Below are 18,342 nucleotides of genomic sequence, written 5' to 3'. Positions count from 1 at the left end.
TGAGGCATGCTGGGAAGTGTGTGTGGGGGAGGGGAGCAGGTTATATAACTAGCTTCTCTGTCTCAGAAGGGAGAGAGGATGTGGAAAGAGCAGATGCGCTTGATCTTTCCACTGAAATGACATGATGGGAGCTAGAAGAAGCGCTGAAGCCTCATGAAGGAGGTAAAGAATGCTGGGAAGGGGGCTCTGAGATAGCATAGGAGGAAGCTGTTTTGATTAACTGGCTTTGTGGAACTTTTGGGGTGTGGGTGTGTGTGGGTGAAATCTGGTTTTAGGAGACCAGAGTGGGAGAACAAGGTGGAGGAAGCAGCCTTGGGCAAAGGAGTAGTGTGGGCTGGAGGCCCAGAGTGAGCATCTACTTGCTTCTTAGGGTACTGAGCCCATACAACTCCAAGTGGGAGCTGAATGCAACCCCCTAGTGAGAAGCTTGAAACCCAGGTGAAGACTGATTTGGATTTGCTGTGTTTGATGTTGGCTCTTACTAGCCAGGTAGAGGTGGAATTTTGGGTTAGCTGGACAGCTAACTTAACAGTCTGCTGAGGAAAACTGAGGAAGTGGGCACTTTACTATGTTAACAAGTAAGAGTCCTTCACTCCATATTTTTCCTGCACAGTCACTGAAGAGAACAAAGTTAAGCCCATTTAATAGGGTGAGAGAAATGGTATTAAGCCCCAGCAGCCCGCGAAGTGGAATCAGATGCCTCTTGGCTCCCAAAGACATTAACAAAAGTACAGGATCTGAATGTGATCTTCATCAGACAAGTCCCCAGAAGCATCCTATCCCCTTGTGCACAAACATAAATGACAATAAAGCCTGTCTAGCTCCGTCAGCAGAGCCTGATGGTGGACTCTTGTGCTGCATCTACTGAACTTTAGTTTGCAGCTGTAGTGCAATGTGACTCTCCTGTCTGCAGGAGTTAGGAATCAGTGATGCTTTGCCATTGTCTCTTTCAGTTATGCTCATTTGTATGCGATACCAATACCTTTAGGAATATTCTTTAGCTTAATTTTCCCATGACTTCTATTTGAGTCCTTGATTCAGCAAGGCACTTAAAGTTAGGCAAGTACTTAGGCATACCTTGCTGAGTTGGGCCCTTGTTGTACATGTGTAGATTTGCAGATGGTTAATCTTATAATCGATATGAGCACGAATCAAAATGCTGCATCCAAACACCTCTTTGAGATTTTAGATCAGGATGCAAATTCTGTACCTAGAGCACACCTATACCTTATAATAATGCTACTGCTAATCAACCAGGATACTAAAGGGCATCAAAGTGTGGCCATGAGCTAAAGATTTTGTCAGTCAGGTTTAAACTTTGCATTTTCAAATCCAAAGCTTTGCATAGTGCAGAAATTCTAGGGTAAATATAAATAGCATTCGTCTGAAGGATTAGCTGTCTCTTGTCCAGAAATGCCACACCTTGTAATTAAAGAAGAGGCTGTTCGTATGCGACATAGGAATGTGTAGGGTGTGGGCCATCTCGGATTTACAGGCTATAGCATTTATGCAAGAGGCTAAACCCTGTTTAGAGTTACAAAGGTGGTAAAACCTTTGTTTAAATATAACATTGCTTTGAAAATCTGGCAAACCTCTAGTGGGAGAATGTGGTTGCAAGTAAGCTCTTGCTAGAGAAAAAACTCCAGGATAAATGCAGTAGTATTACTCCAATAGCTGCTGAGCTGATCATTTCTCTTTGTGTGCAGTAACAAGATAACACTGTGCAGGTTGCATATATCAATATATATATTAGTTGGTTACAGGGAGTTACAAAGTTAGGCTGCATGTTGTAGATCAACTTCATAATTATCCCTTTGATCCAAAAAGCATGAGTGAATTTTAGTGCCAAAATAAATGCAATGAGAGTACTTCAGGTTGTGTTTAAAAAAAAAAAAAAAAATCTGATGAAAACTGAGCATAAACACAGGGCTCAGGAAGTCACTTCGGTTGTGCTCTTTTTTTTCCTTCTCCATTGAGCAATTAGACACTGAGATACTTAAAGCTTGGCAGAATAATGTTATTTACATTTGTCAGCTCACACCTAAAGATTCATGTTATAAGGGGAATCCCTGTAGATTAATTCAGTGTATTTTTTTGACTAAACGTCTGGCTCATTAAAAGATATAAGTTAACCAGAAAAGGTATAGTGGATTAAAACTCATGGAACTTTCTTTCTGTGCTAGGCAGCACTGCTAGGGGTTGCTATGAAAGTTCCAGTGGAGAGCCAGCCTCCTGATTCACAGTCATAGAATATCAAGGTTGGAAGGGACTGAGGTCATCTAGTCCAATCCCCTGCTCAAAGCAGGACCAATCCCCAATTTTTGCCCCAGATCCCTAAATGGCCCCCTCAAGGATTGAACTCGCAACCCAGGGTTTAGCAGGCCAATGCTCAAACCACTGAGCTATCACTCCCCCCGACAGGGTAGGTACTGGACATCTGGGGTCAGGCTTGATACTACGCTTGATCTTAGCCACTCTCCTGCACAATACTCACTGTTCCTCAAATGGGGAGGAGGTGGTGGGGGTCTTATGGTGTGCCTGAATTGGCAAAAGTGCAGAACGGTATTCGATATGCTATTAGGGCATGCAAAAACAAGGAGAGACGTATATTTGCTAATCCACAAACTCTGGTAACTTGCAATGGGTCTCACCATTGTGAGTGCAAAATATAGAGGTTTTATTGCATGAGGATCTGAATGACTACACTGTCTCTTTGCACTGATGAAAGTATTGATTCTAAAAGAACCTCAAAAATCCCCTCCTCGGAAAATGACCAGATTTTCAATGGAATAAAACAAGAGGAGTTTACCATAGTAATGCGAGTGAAGGGTGTGGCAGTTGATTCACAATTTTGAAGTCCTGAAGGGATCATTGTGGTCATCTAGCTTGACCTCAGTTGGATGGTGTTTTCCTTCCATGTTAGTATTGGTTGTGGTATTACAGCAATACTGTTTTGGGGCCACATTGCTCACCTCTGCAGCAGCTGGGCACAAAAGGTTGGGGATGCTGCCAGAAATCTCTTCCTCTTGGCAGCAGCCAGCCACAATCACAGTCCACGCACTCTCTGAGAAAACACAGGGACTGCTCCCCTAGTAAAATCCCGCAGCAGAGCACCCTCCAAAGGAGGCAAATGGGATGGAAGGGGCAGTGCCAGTGCCCCGACCCTATCCACAGTGGTTCAGTGCAAGCTTAGTGTACAAGGGGTAGGATGCTTCACTATTTGAAAGGCACAGCAGCAGGTGTCCCCCATGAATGGCAGGCAACTCCAGAGCTCTCTGTACACCTCCTTACTAGCAAGCAGGCTCAGTGCCTCAGTGAGTAAGCTGTTGTCTAAATTCCAGCTGTGTTTATGCGAATAGTCTTTAGCTAGGTATTTCTGGGTGTCTGTAATTGATTTTTGTATGCATTTGCAAAAACTTGTCCTCAAGCTGGGTTGACTCTGACCAACACAATTCTTTGTGTGTTTTAGTTTGCATCAGATGCAGCCTGATTCTTGTATAAAAATTCCATGGGAAAATCCAGTAACGCCTGCATAGCTGATTTGGTATGGCACTGGCTTTAATTGTTTTCAGACTTCAGTTATGAAGGCCAAGAAACTAAAACCCAAATAATGTTTTATTTCTATCCCTTTGCAAACGGAGTCTCTGTGGAATGCATGACTGTAGCACTCAACCCTGTATGTAGAAAAGCGTTTTAAATGTCCTACAGATGCCTGCTCAGTAGCCTCTATATATTTATTGGGCCAGACTCTGCTTTCATGCTCATGCAATTCCACTGGAGTTGGCTGGATTGCAAGGGGCAATGTCTGACTAGAATTTGGACTGTTGGCTCAATACCCCACCACCCAATCCAATACATGTTTGATTATGAACTGGAAACTATATTCGGAATAACTAATGAAAATGGACAAAATTCTCCTGAACTACACTAATACAACTTTCTGTCTTCAATGGAACTGAATGCCTCAAGGGGTTGGTAAGAAGATAGTCCTTTGCTCTGGATCTGCTCTAGGATGGAAGAGACTGAAAGTCATGGGTACCTGAAGATCTTGTGGGTAATAAGTTGGTGGTCTCTGTCCACCTCTGTTGGCAGTCCCAGTGCCAGGTCTATGTTTTGTTGTTTGAAACAACATATGACCAAATCCTGAACTGAAACTATAACTCAGTCTGTGGCTACACAGACCACTTGAGTTTCACGCTGAGCAGAATTTTATGTGAGCAGAATCTGTTCTGTAGACGTATACCTCAATGATTTGCAGTTGTCATATATATTTTGGCCCAAACTATCAGGTTTCACTTCTGGCTTCAGGTGAGTTATGCCAGTCTAACTGACAGAGGGCTTTGCCCTGGGTGTACAAGCTATTCCAGAATCAATTTCAATATTTTTTTTAAGTCTTACAGCTCCAAATTGTTTAAGCCTTAGTTTAGCAATATCTTTTTGCTGAGGTCAATGTGAGTCTTACTCAATTAAGGAAAATGGCATTTGGCCCAAGGAGTATTAAATGTATATTTGCATTAAAGAAGCCTTGGAGCCACTTGTCAAGATACTGTATTGGTAGGGCAGGACAAATTGCAGACAGTCAGTGATCTTTACTTTTCTCCATTGTAATCACAAAAAGAAGGTGCAATTAAATTAGGGGGAGTCATTTTTGGCTAGCTTCTTGTGGTTTTCATTTTGTAAATCTTCTGTGTAGCCCAGCTAATCTGAAAATGGCAGGAAACTCCATTCTAGTTATTAAGAGACACTCAACATCTGCGATCTAGCAGTACTGGCCAACTGTACATTTGGGACCTAACAGTCTAGGTACTGGCAAAACTGGTATCATCTAACCCTAATATATTCATTTACCAGTTGATGGTGTTGTGAGTATGTCAACAGAGCAGCTCTTGAACACGGCATATTTTAAAACGAGAACTAGACCATTAATCAAATGCTCGATTTTTGTTTTGCTGACCTACTTAATTAAAAAAGGGTCTAAAAATGGAAGGGCTGTTTAGTTTAACATGAAGACAGAGTTGGTTTTTTTCCCAACATCTGTGTCCAGAAAGGAAGAAAAATCCTGTTTTGACTGGCCTTCCTCCATCAGTCATTTTTTTTTTTATTTCTTGTCTAAAGCAAAGTAAGTTACATAAACATTCCACCTCTTTCCATAAATTGGCTGCAGTTTCTGAACAATAGAGTTACTGTGAAAAGAAAAAAACCAACCACAGACACACCCCGCAACTGTTGTCCCACAGCCAAAGAGAACTAAAGACACATTCTTTGAAAGTACCAAAAAGGAAATCCATGGTCTTAAGGCAAGACCTTTTATGTTATGTTTGGAAGTGTTCCTTGTTTCTCTCCTTCCCCCCCACTTCTTTTTTAGCTTTCTTAATGCAACATGCTTGAGAAAGCAAAAGGGTTCTAGGCAGAGCTTTATTCTTTCTTGACGTGTTGATAATATTTGTCAGTACTCACTAAATGGTGAGTGGATAGTGACAGAACACTGAATACTAGCACCTCAAAAAGTGGAAAAAACATGCACAGTGTACTTATGTAGCACTAGTAAGGCTTCTGAGGCTTCCCTAGTCAAAAATATGTCACTCCTAAAAGTAGATATGTTAAGACAGAAATGTCTGTTTTAATACTGGCAAGGCTGAATTCTATAATTGATAATCCTGAGACTACCATGGTGCCCTTCATTCAAGCACCTCAAAGTGCTTTACAAATGGAAATTCAGACTCATCACTACCCAGTGAGGTAGGGAATTGTTGTTGCAAATTTACAGCTGGGGAAATTGAGGCATAGAGAAATTAAGTGACTTGCCCATTGTCGCAGAGCAAGGAATACTACCCAGTCATCCTGATTTATGGTCCTTTTCTGCATCTACTAGCCCACACTGACTGTCAGATAAAATACACTGTTAATTGCCATTGACTGATGCCATTCCTGGTTGACTACAGGGCTGCAATCCCAATGAGAATAAAACTACCATTGCTTTCATTGGGAATAAACTCCAGGCACCAGGAGTCTGTTGGTGTTTTTTTTTTTTTTTTACAAATGTGCAAAACAAGCACAATAATTGTGCATATAAATGACCAGTTAGGTGTCTGTCTGGTCTCTTGTCTATTTGTACACACAGCTATCACGACTACATATGCAATCTCAGTAACTGTGTGCAATTCTAAAATTGCTGCCCTGTGTATATTCAGAATGGAGGTAGAAGGCTTGTCTTTACTGCAACAATTATCTTAAATTACTCCACTCCAGCTAGCCTAACTCATGTAAAAGCAGGCACACTACAAAACAATGCAATCAGCATAGAGTAAATGGGTTAGCATCTGACGAGTTGTGTTAACTCAAGCTGTAACCTTTAGCTGCATTCTCACAACATTATTAACTTGAGTATCAGTAGCACTCAAGCTTCAACCCATGCCCCTGACATTCAAAATTCAACTCATACACTTTGATGGCCAGCCAGCTTGAGGTTTAAAGACCATTCAACTTGAGCTAGAGATTTTTGTATGTGGACAGTGGTTGGACTAGGGGCAACAGTCACACTCTACCTTGAGCTAATAATGCAGTGAAGACAAGCCATGTAGGGTGACCAGACAGCAAATGTGAAAAATTGGGACGGGGGTGGGGGGTAATAGGAGCCTATATCAGAAAAAGACCCAAAAATCAGGACTGTCCCTATAAAATTGGGACATTTGGTCGCCCTAAAGCTATGTGTGGTGTAAATTATTAGACTAATTATATATTTATCCAGAAAGGGAGCTGTATTGAACAAATCTTAAATTATTTAAGAAGTTTATTAAGATTATCGATCTACTGTCAGGTCACCAGTGGAAAAATCCAAATAATGAAAACGACAAATCAAGAAAAAAATCTGAAAAATTAGGTTTGTTGAATTTTAGTAAATTAGATTCTATAGATGTATTTTGCAGATTTAATCTATAATAATTTCCTATACCTGTATGTTATTTGTATTACAGTAGCACCCACATATCTCTGCTAGGGTCGAGGCCCCATTATGACAAATGCGGTACGAACACTCGGGAAGACACAATCCCTGACCCAAAGATAACCTCTCATTTTAAGATGAAACACAACAAGTGAGGGGCAGGAGGAAACATTAAAATCAGATAAATGTTATTAAAACCAAGATATACATGAACTAAGCCAAGTTTTTGTACTCTACTATGACTTTCGGGTAGAGTAAGCAGCACAAAGACTGAAAAGGTTAAAAAAAAATTTCTTCTGCCTGCCAAACTGTTTCTCTGTTTCACCCGTGGTGTCCAACTTTTCAATCCCTGAGTCAGTGTCTGAAGTCAAAACAACCAGCTGGGCCTCACAGAACCTCTCACTGTGGGAAAGCTCCGCTCAAAATGGCTGCATTGTTTCTCTGTAATCTTATACTTTAGTGTTTAATATCCTTAGCAATTCACAGAATTCTCAGGATTGTGTTTTGGCCCTTTACCCCTGGGAAATCCTGGGCTAAACAGTGTTAAGTTTTAGCTGTAATGTTATAAGGGCAAATGTCAAAGGAGTAAATGAACTGTTCGCTGCACCCATTAATGTATTTGTAAACAGATCCTTTTTTTACTTAAATACATTTGTATTACAGATTTGAGCATCTACTTTTAATTTCTTGACAGATGAGTCACTTAAAACAGAATCCCACTCCCTATTAATGTGAAAGACAAGATGCTGGAAGTACAGTATCCATCATAAAGAATATGACAGTAACATCTACTAATCTAGTATATTTTGTCCTTTGATATTCAAATTGCCTCACAAAATTACTCATGGACATGGTATTCAGTATCTATTACATTATAAAGATCCATATATAGGCAAAAAAGAAACGTGACTAAGTAAGAACAGGATTACAGGGAATAGGAAGAAACTGAGATTAAGAGCTTTCATATTTGTTTATCCATTCAGCTGAAGTCAGTGGGAGTTCTGTCCTGAGGAACGACTGCAAGATTGGACTCTCTGAAAATATTGCTAGAGACAGGAAAACATGTAAGTCGCCAATGAGACGTTCAAATCATCAAAAATACAAAGGAATCAGGCTGTCAAAAGTTGGGCAATTAGAAAATGTGGGACCTCAATCAAAGCTGGGCTTGAGGGCTGGAGGCTCCAGGAGCACAGACAGCATTTCAGCTGACTCAGTTTGTCTATCCCTAAAGAGCCACAAGAATGCAGGGCCAAATTGTTCCTGGCTCTTGGGTGGATGGGGGAGGGCTCCCACAGCTTGCACAGCCTGCATAAGGACCAGGAACAATGGCAGGCCCGGTATTCAGGGATGTGCAGGGACTCGCCCTCCACACTTCCCAGGGGCAGCCATGGCCCTTGCCATCTGCCACTCCACAGTAGTCTGTGGAGGGACCAGCACATTAGCAGGAGTACGCTCCACACCCTGAAGGGCTTCAGTGCAGGTTTGCTCCTTGTGCATGCCAGGGAACTCGGGAAGGAATTCTCCATCAAGTAGAATGCCTGCCCACTCTCTCACTAGGGTAGTGTGGAGCCACGCTGCCCCCAGTACAGCACTTTGCTTTAAAGACACAATTCAGACCTTAGAGAGCTTTGGGCCTAATTCTACAGTCCTTGCACTGCCCAAATTTCCATTGATTTTAGTGGGAATTTTAGGTGTTCATGGAGTGCTGGATAGCATTTCTGTACCAAGAATTTGAGGATAGTCATGTTAGGGCATATAATGTTACCAGAGTGATTTCTATTTAGTGCAGAGCTAGGAGCTGGAGGCCAGAAAATACTGAGTTTTGTGATAAAATTTTACAATCAGGCAGACGTAGGCCATATTTTCAAATGAGTTGTGTGCTGTTGCCCATGTTAATTTACATGCACTTACTGCATAAATCCCCTGTGTGTGCATGTGTGTGTGTCTGACAGAGGTCATTAGTGCTGAGCGGGAGGAAGCAATCTCAAGAAGCAGAATGGTGCTAAGACTAAAGCCTAGCCTGTTTTAAACCCTGAGGCTGGAGTTGGATTGCCTGGAACTTCTCGCAGTAAGGTGTCTGTGTTAGTGGGCTGTCCTACTGTGGCCATCTCTGCAGGGTTTCCTGTGACAAGGCATTGCGGAAGGAGGTGGTGGACACTCTCGTATGAAAATGCAGAATGAGGAAAGGCTAAGGAGGAAAAGCTTCAGGGAAAACCTCGTGGGTGCAGGAAGGGTCAGGACTGAGAAGAGATTGAGCCTTCCAACACCCCACGGCGGCCGGCTTCTGTTCTGTATATGCTTGTATCTCCACTCTATGCATACTTCCTAATGTTGTATGAACTGTGACTCACTTTATACAGATGGCCTACGGTCTTTAGGTAGAAATCAGTTTGACTATGGGTGAAATGAACACCTTTTAGTTTTTACCAAACTGTCCATCTCTCTATTCCATTTGTGGGGGTAATCTTGGGATACACTGATACCCAGTCACCTGGTACGTGCAAATCAGGTAGCTAAGCATGTGTGTAAATTAAGTGTGTGTAACTGCCGCACTTAACTGTAGAAGAACTGGTTCTTTTTATGAATTTTTCTCAAATAAAAGGTCTCTCTTTTTTTAAAGAACATTAAATATACATTTCAAGTGTTTATTACTTAGGCTGCATGAAAAAAATCCATGTAGCTTGCATGTTCCTATGCCACTCATTTGTGCATGATTCCCTCCCCCTTGTCTGTGAATGTCCATTGTAAAGCATAACTGTGTAGGCTCAGCCCAAAAAGGAGCAATTTGATCTTTAGAATTGTGGTTGCAGTAGCTTAATCATAAACACCAGTTACTGTAACAATTGCTGAAGCCTTCCCCAGTTATTTGCTCAGGCACTATGTATGTAACACACAGACACGTTCTGTTTATTCCCCAATTCTCTGTCAGACAAAGCACAAATTTTATGCAACTGTGAAATTAAACACATTAGGTCAATAGTTTTAAATGAAATGGGGAGAAACAAAGAGCGAAACAAAATGAGGACAGACATGAAAATATGTATAAAATGGCCAAGGAGCTGTAACTTCACGAAACTGATTTTAACAAGACAATAGATCCTGGCAGTGATTTTTAAATAGGGGAAAATGAAAGTAGTTTTTCCAGTTTTCCCTGCTCTTAGTACAGTACTCCAATAATCCCGAGTGTGCTAACCCTCCAAATGCAAGCAGGCCCACCTAATAACAAGGTGTGGTAGGCTTGTATAATCCCAAGGCCTAAACAGACTGCACCAGACAGTCTCTTCAAGCTGTCACATTTGTACAATATACCCAAGGGCATATCCCAAGGAAGTGGAGGCTGATTGGGTATCCCATGCATCCACAATGTTGTGCAAGTCCCTTGGTAGTTCCCAGGGAAGGGGAAGGCTATTGCCATCATGCCAGAAATTGACAGGCATGTCAGAAGCCATTGCCCCTGGTAAGTGGTGGCTTTGGCAGTCTGTTTTTCTGTTGTTGGTTGTCCTGTGTTTCATTCTCTCTTTGTTCCTACTCTGCCTCTAGTTTTTCCTTCAAACATTAACCTACATTCTACCAATTACTTCAAAATAATACACCATGTCGCACAGTAGCTGCCTGATATTCAGCAAAGTTCCAAAAAGCTACTATGAATCAGGTCATGATGTGAGATACTTATCACAAGCCATTTTATAAATCAATCCAAGCGATGTGTCACAAAAGTTTGACATGATACCCGTATCTGGCCCCCTCTGATTCTGCAATATCCTTTCTGAGATGGAGTCTTGTCACCAGTCTCTGAACTCCCTCCAATTGTACTGCAACGCTTCTTGCACTTTAGGGTTGCCAATTTTGCTTGGATGTATTCCTGGAGGTTTCATCACATGACATACTGGAGGGTTGGCAACCCAATTGTACTTTCTTCACTAGTGCTGGCTATCGGCGACGGTCTGGTGGACAAGATGAAATCCAGGCCTGGGCCAGTATGTTAAGTCCCTATATTTCTCTGTCACAAATTAAGTTAACAGAGTAGGGTGCAGGCAGTTTGTGGCATATGGTGATGTCTATAAGATTTGGATGTTAACTCACTTCATTGACATAGTCTCTGGAAAACAGTACGAATAGTTACTAAGAGTCTGAACAGTTCCTGTATACTCCTGATGATTTCTCCATAGCAAACATGCAGAAGTCATGTGTTTTTAATTAGATGAGTATGAGGAAATTCAAGATGCTTTACTGAAAGGTATTCTGAAAAACTGCATCTACTTCATACTGCTCAGGAAGGTAGTTTGGCTCTTTATTTGCTCTCCAGAGCTTATCAGGAGACTTCTGAGCCATCTTGAAGTTCAGTGCTTCTAAAGCTTTTGTAGGAACAAAATTTCAAGATGAACAAGTCTGTAAGATTTATATCCACCTCCTTTTCAAGGAAACTATTTGGCAAAGATAGACTTCAAGATTACTTTCCTACAAAAAAGAAATCTGTGGGAATTAACTCTACCCAAACATAGTGGGATCGGGCTGCATCTGAATGACTGACTCTCTAGATATCACATGTCATAGTTACAGGGTTAGTGGCATCTCTGACTCCTCTCGGATTTGAGTGCATGCCCTTGGTCTCCGGGCTCAAGCCTTTACCTCTCCTGGGGTGGAATTACACAATTCTCCCACTCTTAGACTCATCCCTGGGTCCTGGGTTACAGTCCCCTGTGATCAGCCCTGCTTACCCAAGCAGGTCTGAATGTGTTTGGCACCTGCAGTCCTTCCCTTTGGGATTTTGTGACCTGTGGTAAATAATGACCAGACAGCCTTTGCCACCCAATATTGTTTCATCTTAACAGTAGGAACAAAGCATAAAATAAGAGAAATTACTGTTAAAACAACAAAGTTTACACACACGACTATTTTACGTAAGCCATTCCATCCTGTGAAGGCAAACTAGGAAGTCCTAGTTTCTTCAGACCCTCCAACAGGGGGTTGTGTGTGTCAGTCTGTTTCCCCAAACAGATCCCAGACAACTGCCCCCTCCCTAGGAAGAATCACTCTTATCCAGCCATAAGCCCTCTGTCTCCTTTTCTTGGGCCTTCTGGCCATGCTGCCCCAAACAGCTCAGCAGCATGTCGGAGGTAGATTTCAGAGCAAATGGCTCATGCAATGTCCATTAAGTGTTGGTAGATGGGTGGCTATCTGAAGCCATATACTGTTTCCTGCCTACCTGCAGTCAGCTTCTTCTTGCATTTACCCCATGGATTCATACAGTAAACCCCCTTACAATAAGCAAACATACAGTGTTCATAAACGATCAGAAAACAACTCCAGGTCCATCACACTCTATTCAACCATATATAAATCTTTGAAAAATGGCATTGTTCTGTATGAACTCAACACACACAAAATATTTGTCATCTCCTGAGTGTGGAAGTGATCATTTTTGGTTTGGAGAGACAAGATGGGTAATATCTTTTAGTGAACCAAATTCTGTTGGTGAAAGAGACTAGCTTTCCAGCTATGCAGAGCTCTTCTTCAGGTCTGTGTAGCTCAAAAGCTCGTCTCTTCCATCAAGAGAATATATTACCTCATTACCTCATCCACTTTGTTTCGCTAATATCCTGGGACCAACACGGCTACAACAGCACTGCAAACGTTTTTGGTTTGTCGTTTGCCTTCCTCCCAACCCCTCCAAAAGGCAAACAAACGTCACCATAATTTAGAGTACCACCGATGGCAGAAGTCTGGAAGGCTTTTAAATGATATTTATACTTGTTTTGTTATAAAATAAAACTTTATTTTGTAACTTTTCTTGGGAGCTCATTTTCATAAACTTTCAATTGTCTTTTATATGCAAGGGGAAAAGAAAACCCTCCAAGGACTAGAATTCACTCAAATATTTGGGTATAACTGGCAAAAGTAAAACCAAAGTCTGTGCAAATAACTTTTTTCCCCAAGAGAGCTCCGTCAGTCACTGCCAATTAAATAAGTAATAGACACAACAAGTGCTTCAAATAAGCTTGTTTGGCGGGGTTCTCTCTACATGTGGTGTGAAATACAAGAGGTTTGGGGATTTTGTGTTAATTTGTCTTTGTATAAGCATGCTAGAATTACATACCAGTTAGCAAAACGGAATTCCCCTAGATGCAAATATATTGCAAAAAATATCAGGCAGGAGTTGAGTTTTAAATTAACGGAAAAGGTGGGGTGGAATCTGATTGTCCGTTGGGTCATACAGGCCATATTCCATTGAAACACAGGGACGATGCATTGACATTGGGCCAGATTCTTGGCCTCTGCTCTGGCAACTGTGCAGCACAAAGAAACCAGACAGCTGCTCTACGGGGGCAATTGAGTATTCCCCTCACATAGCAAGCTTTACTAGCCCTTCAGATAGGGGTATATTGAAGGCATGAAAGGGGCAGGGAGGAGTAGGTAGGGCTGGACTACACTGTGCTCTAGCCAGTCCTCAAATGGCAGAGTGGTTCCTACGGAGTTGGCAGAACTTGGAGCTGCTTGGTTATGTGGGGGGGTCCATTTCCCCCCTCAAATATGGCCTCTAGTGTGCTTTGTTTTGCTTCAAATAGGCCTTATTGATAAGCAATGTAGTCTCATATCTGTTTCACAAATGTATGCAAGCCCCAGCAGCACAGAGGAAGGGAACTCATAGGAAATTTGGTCATTGATGAGGTATAGATAGCTGGTCAGAAAGCTTCCAGGCCTCTGAATATAGCAATTAACACTTGCGGTGATTAAAACTGACAGAAGCATGTAACCTGAAAATCCAGAACTTTCCTGGAACACAGTTCTAAGTGGTGTTGGAGACTTGGGCCTGGTCTACATTGGGGGGGGCAGAGGGGGGAGGATCAATCTAAGTCATGCAACTTCAGCTACGTGAATAAATTAGCTGAAGTTGACATACGTAGATCTACTCACTGCGGTGTCTTCACTGCGGTGAGTCAAGAGCCGACGCTCCCCCATCAACTCCGCCTGCACCTCTTGCTCCAGTGGAGTACCGGAGTCAACGGGAGAGCGCTCAGCGGTCGATTTATCACGACTAGACTAGACGCGATAGATCAACCCCCACTGTATCGATCGCTGCCTGTCGATCCTGCAGGTAATGTAGACAAGCCCTTGGTAAGTGGCACTGTATTCTATGCTGCTTGTTCTCAACTGTCAGGTTGTTCACCACATTTCCCCTGAAGCAGCTGAAGTTCAGTGATGGGTGAAGTGATCCCTAGAAATGTGTGTATATACAGGCCATGTCTACACTTATTGGGTGTCAACGCTGCTGCAATCTATGTAGCTGGGGTTGATTTAGCGGGTCTACCCACTAAATCAACCACAGAATGCACTCTGGTACTCTTCTCCAACAAGAAGAGTAGCATCAGTCAATGGGAGAGCGTCTCCCGTCGACGCAGTGCAGTGCAGACACTGCAGTAAGTCCACCTAAGCTACGTTGACTCCAGCTACGTTATTCACATAGCTGAAGTAGCATAACTAAGGTCGACTTACCCCGGTAGCGTAGACAAGGCCGTAGATTGCCAAGCAGTATGGCCAAAGTTTCAAATAACTGGCCTCAATTCACATGCAGGTTGCTGCCTAACCTAAGCTGACCCTTTTTGGGGGTTTTGCCCCCATGGATTGCTGTAGATGCATAGGAGGAGGGAGACATGGCTGTTTGGCCTCTTGTCTGCAGCCCACCTCCACCAGAACATGGATGCTTGTTGGCAGAGAGAAGAGGAGGGAAATAGGGATTATGCTAAGCACGGCTGCCTCTGGCTATTGCATAGACTAGACAACAGTGCTAGAAGAAGCTGTGCTTAGCAACACCCATGGAAAGACAAAGAGTAGTGGGGAACTAGATCTCACCTTCCAAAGCCAGCAACTTTCTCCAAGGAAATACTGCTGATCCTGAGGGTGGACCAAGCCCAGTGGAATGCTCCTTTTCTATGCTTGGAGTGAAGAGAAGAGGAAGGAAAAAGACAGTGAGTTCAGGAGGTGGAGAAACTAGTGCAGGAGAGAGCTCACTGTATGGTACAGGAGATGGGGTGGCAATGAGAAAGAGCTTGTAGATCCATAATGGCGGCCTGGATGGCAAATACTGGCCCTCCTTTGAGGTCTGGTCTTCTTTTATATGGGCCCTTAGCCCTGGGATTCCCTTGTTCTGGGTGAAGGGCCATATATAAAAATCAGCCTCCATTTCTCTGCAATATACCAAGATGCTGTAATAGTCTCAGGAAGAGATATTTTCAGTATCTTTGTGTAGTTCTTATTTTGAACTCAGGTTATTGGATCAGTTTACCTTTCTCTCCTATTAAATACTCTAACTAGGGGCTGATCTATGGAGGTCATAACGTTTCCTTTAAGGATAGTTTCTACAAATGTCCGATGGGTGATATTTTTCCTTAATAACTCTGTTCACAATCCTACAAGCATTTGTTTTCCTTTACCCTATCTTGACTTGACATTGCCATGCATATGTATATTCTGGTTTTCTTGTTTCTTCATGCATATCCTGATGTTGTGCTATGATAGCTCATTCTGGCAAGGACGAGAATAATAAAAAAGACATCTCTCTTTAAAAAAAAAAAAGTCACGGTCCATTAAGAAATTATTCTTTACTATGCTTGGTGCTTTCAGACGTTTTATCTAACAACATTATGAGTTCTTGGATTATATTCACTTCGCTTGAGCTGGATGCTGGCTGGTCTCAATTTAAACCCCATTCTGTGAGCACAGCGCCTGTTAGGAAGCAGTCAGTAGGCATCTGAGTAACTGTGTTGTGTTTATTGGCAGATTGTTTGAAAGGTTCTGCCACCGCTTTACTGCTGCCTGTCACAGCAAGACAGGAGCAGGAGGGCCAGTGTGGATGGACTGGAGGATATTTGAGTACAAGAGCAACTCCTTGACTTGCGAACAAATGGGGGATTCATTCTGACGAAATGGAATTACAGTGAATTTAGGACAAGGTGATTCTGTTTGACTAAGTCAGTGCAGCAAACCTCTGTTTCCCACCATACCTGCTCTCTTATTAATGTCTGCATGCGCCACTACAAATGAATAGCTTTTCTTTGAAGGGAAAAATCTGTATAGGATGTTACTGGCAAATGAAATTACAGTAAATCGAGGACACCAGGCCAAATCCTGGACTAGGCAGCAAAATGAAAGAGAGCATAGATGCAGCCCAGTAATCTGAGGGCTGGGATACCACACTGTGGTATGCAATTGCATAGCTGTTCCTCTGGGCCAGAGCAAGGTGTGTGTTTGTGATCTGCAGGTGCTTGCTGCTGACTGCAGCTGGTTTATGGAGCTGGACACGCTCCCTACCTTGAAGACCATGTCCCTTAAGGATGTGGTCTTTGGGTTCACACTTCAGCTGGGCCTGCTGCTAGCACTGTGGATGGTTCCTACCTGCTGAGTCTGTGCACAAGAGGCTCTCTATACCTTCTTGCCCTCCATGCATACCAGCACCACGCAGGACTGTCTTTTGCCTCGTGACACTATTGTACTTTTGACTTTAACTAGTGTTTAACTGCTAAGGTGCCATGTTATGCTTTTGATAATCCTGTGCCTTTAGTTTCTAAAAAGCACCCCATGGGAAATTGTTGCTTCATTTGTTGCATTACAAATACCATTCTATATTCTCACACCTATGAAGCAGTTAAATCTGAGTAGCTAAATACACAGTATCCGTAAAGGGGAGCAGGTATAATGTTTTTGTTAATTGTCATTAGAATGGCTCTGCTTGGTTTTGAGGTCAGACTGAATGCTATGTGTTGTCAATGCCATTGGGATTTGCCTTTGCCTGCATAAAGGCAGAGTAACTGAGCTTCATGCTGGTTGAATGGGTGGTGAATGGAACCAGGGAGTAAGGCAGTGGCACTTCTCCTCACCATTGTCACTCCAGCCTAGAGGCTAGAATTGAGTCCACATTCCTTCTGTGCCACTTACAGGTTTCAGGGCCACTGCATCCCTGTAATCATTCCATGGACTGTCTCCTGTGCGCGCACCTCCCCTGTTACCACCTTCTCAGCTGATGAGACCAGAATTTCACTCTATAGGCTTCATTCTCCTCTCACTTGAGTGGAGTTACCCCTGATTTAAACTAGTGCGAGAGGAGCATTGAGCCTTTAGAGAATACACATACTCAACAGAGAATAGCTGTATGTACAATGAGAATTCCATATACTATATCTTCATCAGAAGATGCCCTCAGTTAGAAGCCACCTCTTTACCATCAAAGGCAGAGAGAAGATATTAAGTTTAACAGCACCTGTGGATTCTAAGGGTAGCCATGTAATTAACATCTAATGGGACTGGGGTGTACTTTAATACCTAAAGGGTAACTGATCTGTACCTCTCCTGCCAAAACAGATTTACTGAAAGCAGTAGGGCCCAGTGGGAGGAATGTGTTATAGGAGATCCTCAAGCAAGCGGGAGAAAAAATGTACAAGAATCCTTACGAGAAAGCATACCTCCTTAGGCAAGTTACCTGTCTCTAGAAAGAACATCTCTATTAATCTTTGGTGGAATGCAACATTACAATTCTTCTCTTACAAAAATAATATAACAAAGTGCCAAATTGTATTGTCCTTAATTATGCAAAGCTCCCCTTTTTGTTCATATGTTCTGTATAACCTTAGATGTAATCAGCAAAATCTGCACTGATAAAGATCTCTTCTAGACCATAAACTTTTCCTTCTCTTTGTTCTTAGAATATTGCTGATTCAGTGTCATTATCTTAATTTAGGAACTAGAGCTTGAATCCTCACCAAACTTCCATGGTGCTTCCCTTGAAATCAGATTCTGTGTTCAGGCACTATATTAGCGAATTTCTATCTGTTATTTTGAGCAACTCCCGGATCCTACATATAGTTTGATTTAACAGAAAGTCCATGAAATTCACAAGAAATTTCACGTTCTGTAATGACCTAGAGTCAATATTTTTGTAAACCATAAAAAATTGACAGTCTACTATCTTTGGCAAGCCTTTCTCAGAAAAGCCAAGTTTCTTAATAAATCTGTGTAGCAATGGATGGAAATCAACCAACTGCAGCAGAGTTTATTGACCTGTCCAAAGAGTTAGTTTTAATTAAGCTTTCATTATTACTAGTGTAAATAAATTAGTCAATACACATTCAGGGGTGAAAGTAACTTAAAGGACTTACCGGTATGCCGGAGTCCTGAGCAGGGGGCAGGGACCTCAACCAGAAGAGGCAGGGCCTTTAAATCCCCAGGCCCTTTAAATCAAGATGCAGCAAACCTCTGCTCCAGCTGCTGCCAGGAGCCCCAGGCCCTTTAAATCGCTGGGCTGGGGAAGCCGGTCCAGTACGGCATACCGGCTCTTGCCGGTACGCCATGCCATACCAGACCAGCTTACTTTCACCTCTGTACACGTTTTTCCATACCTGCATTGA

The 18,342-nt window shown here is 42.5% G+C and overlaps 1 long non-coding RNA gene across 1 annotated transcript; it reads left to right on the top strand.

The window, feature by feature from the left end:
* Positions 1-15: 15 nt before the first annotated feature.
* On the top strand, positions 16-10,488 carry LOC122465195. The gene is made up of 3 exons (XR_006289846.1): positions 16-162; positions 7,927-8,007; positions 9,060-10,488. It is a non-coding gene; the product is annotated as an uncharacterized LOC122465195 (long non-coding RNA).
* Positions 10,489-18,342: the final 7,854 nt, after the last annotated feature.

This window comes from Chelonia mydas, chromosome 3 (genome assembly GCF_015237465.2).
Source record: "Chelonia mydas isolate rCheMyd1 chromosome 3, rCheMyd1.pri.v2, whole genome shotgun sequence".
Taxonomy (NCBI): domain Eukaryota; kingdom Metazoa; phylum Chordata; order Testudines; family Cheloniidae; genus Chelonia; species Chelonia mydas.
Note: the sequence above shows the minus strand (reverse complement) of the source record. Positions and strands in the feature narration are given on the sequence as shown.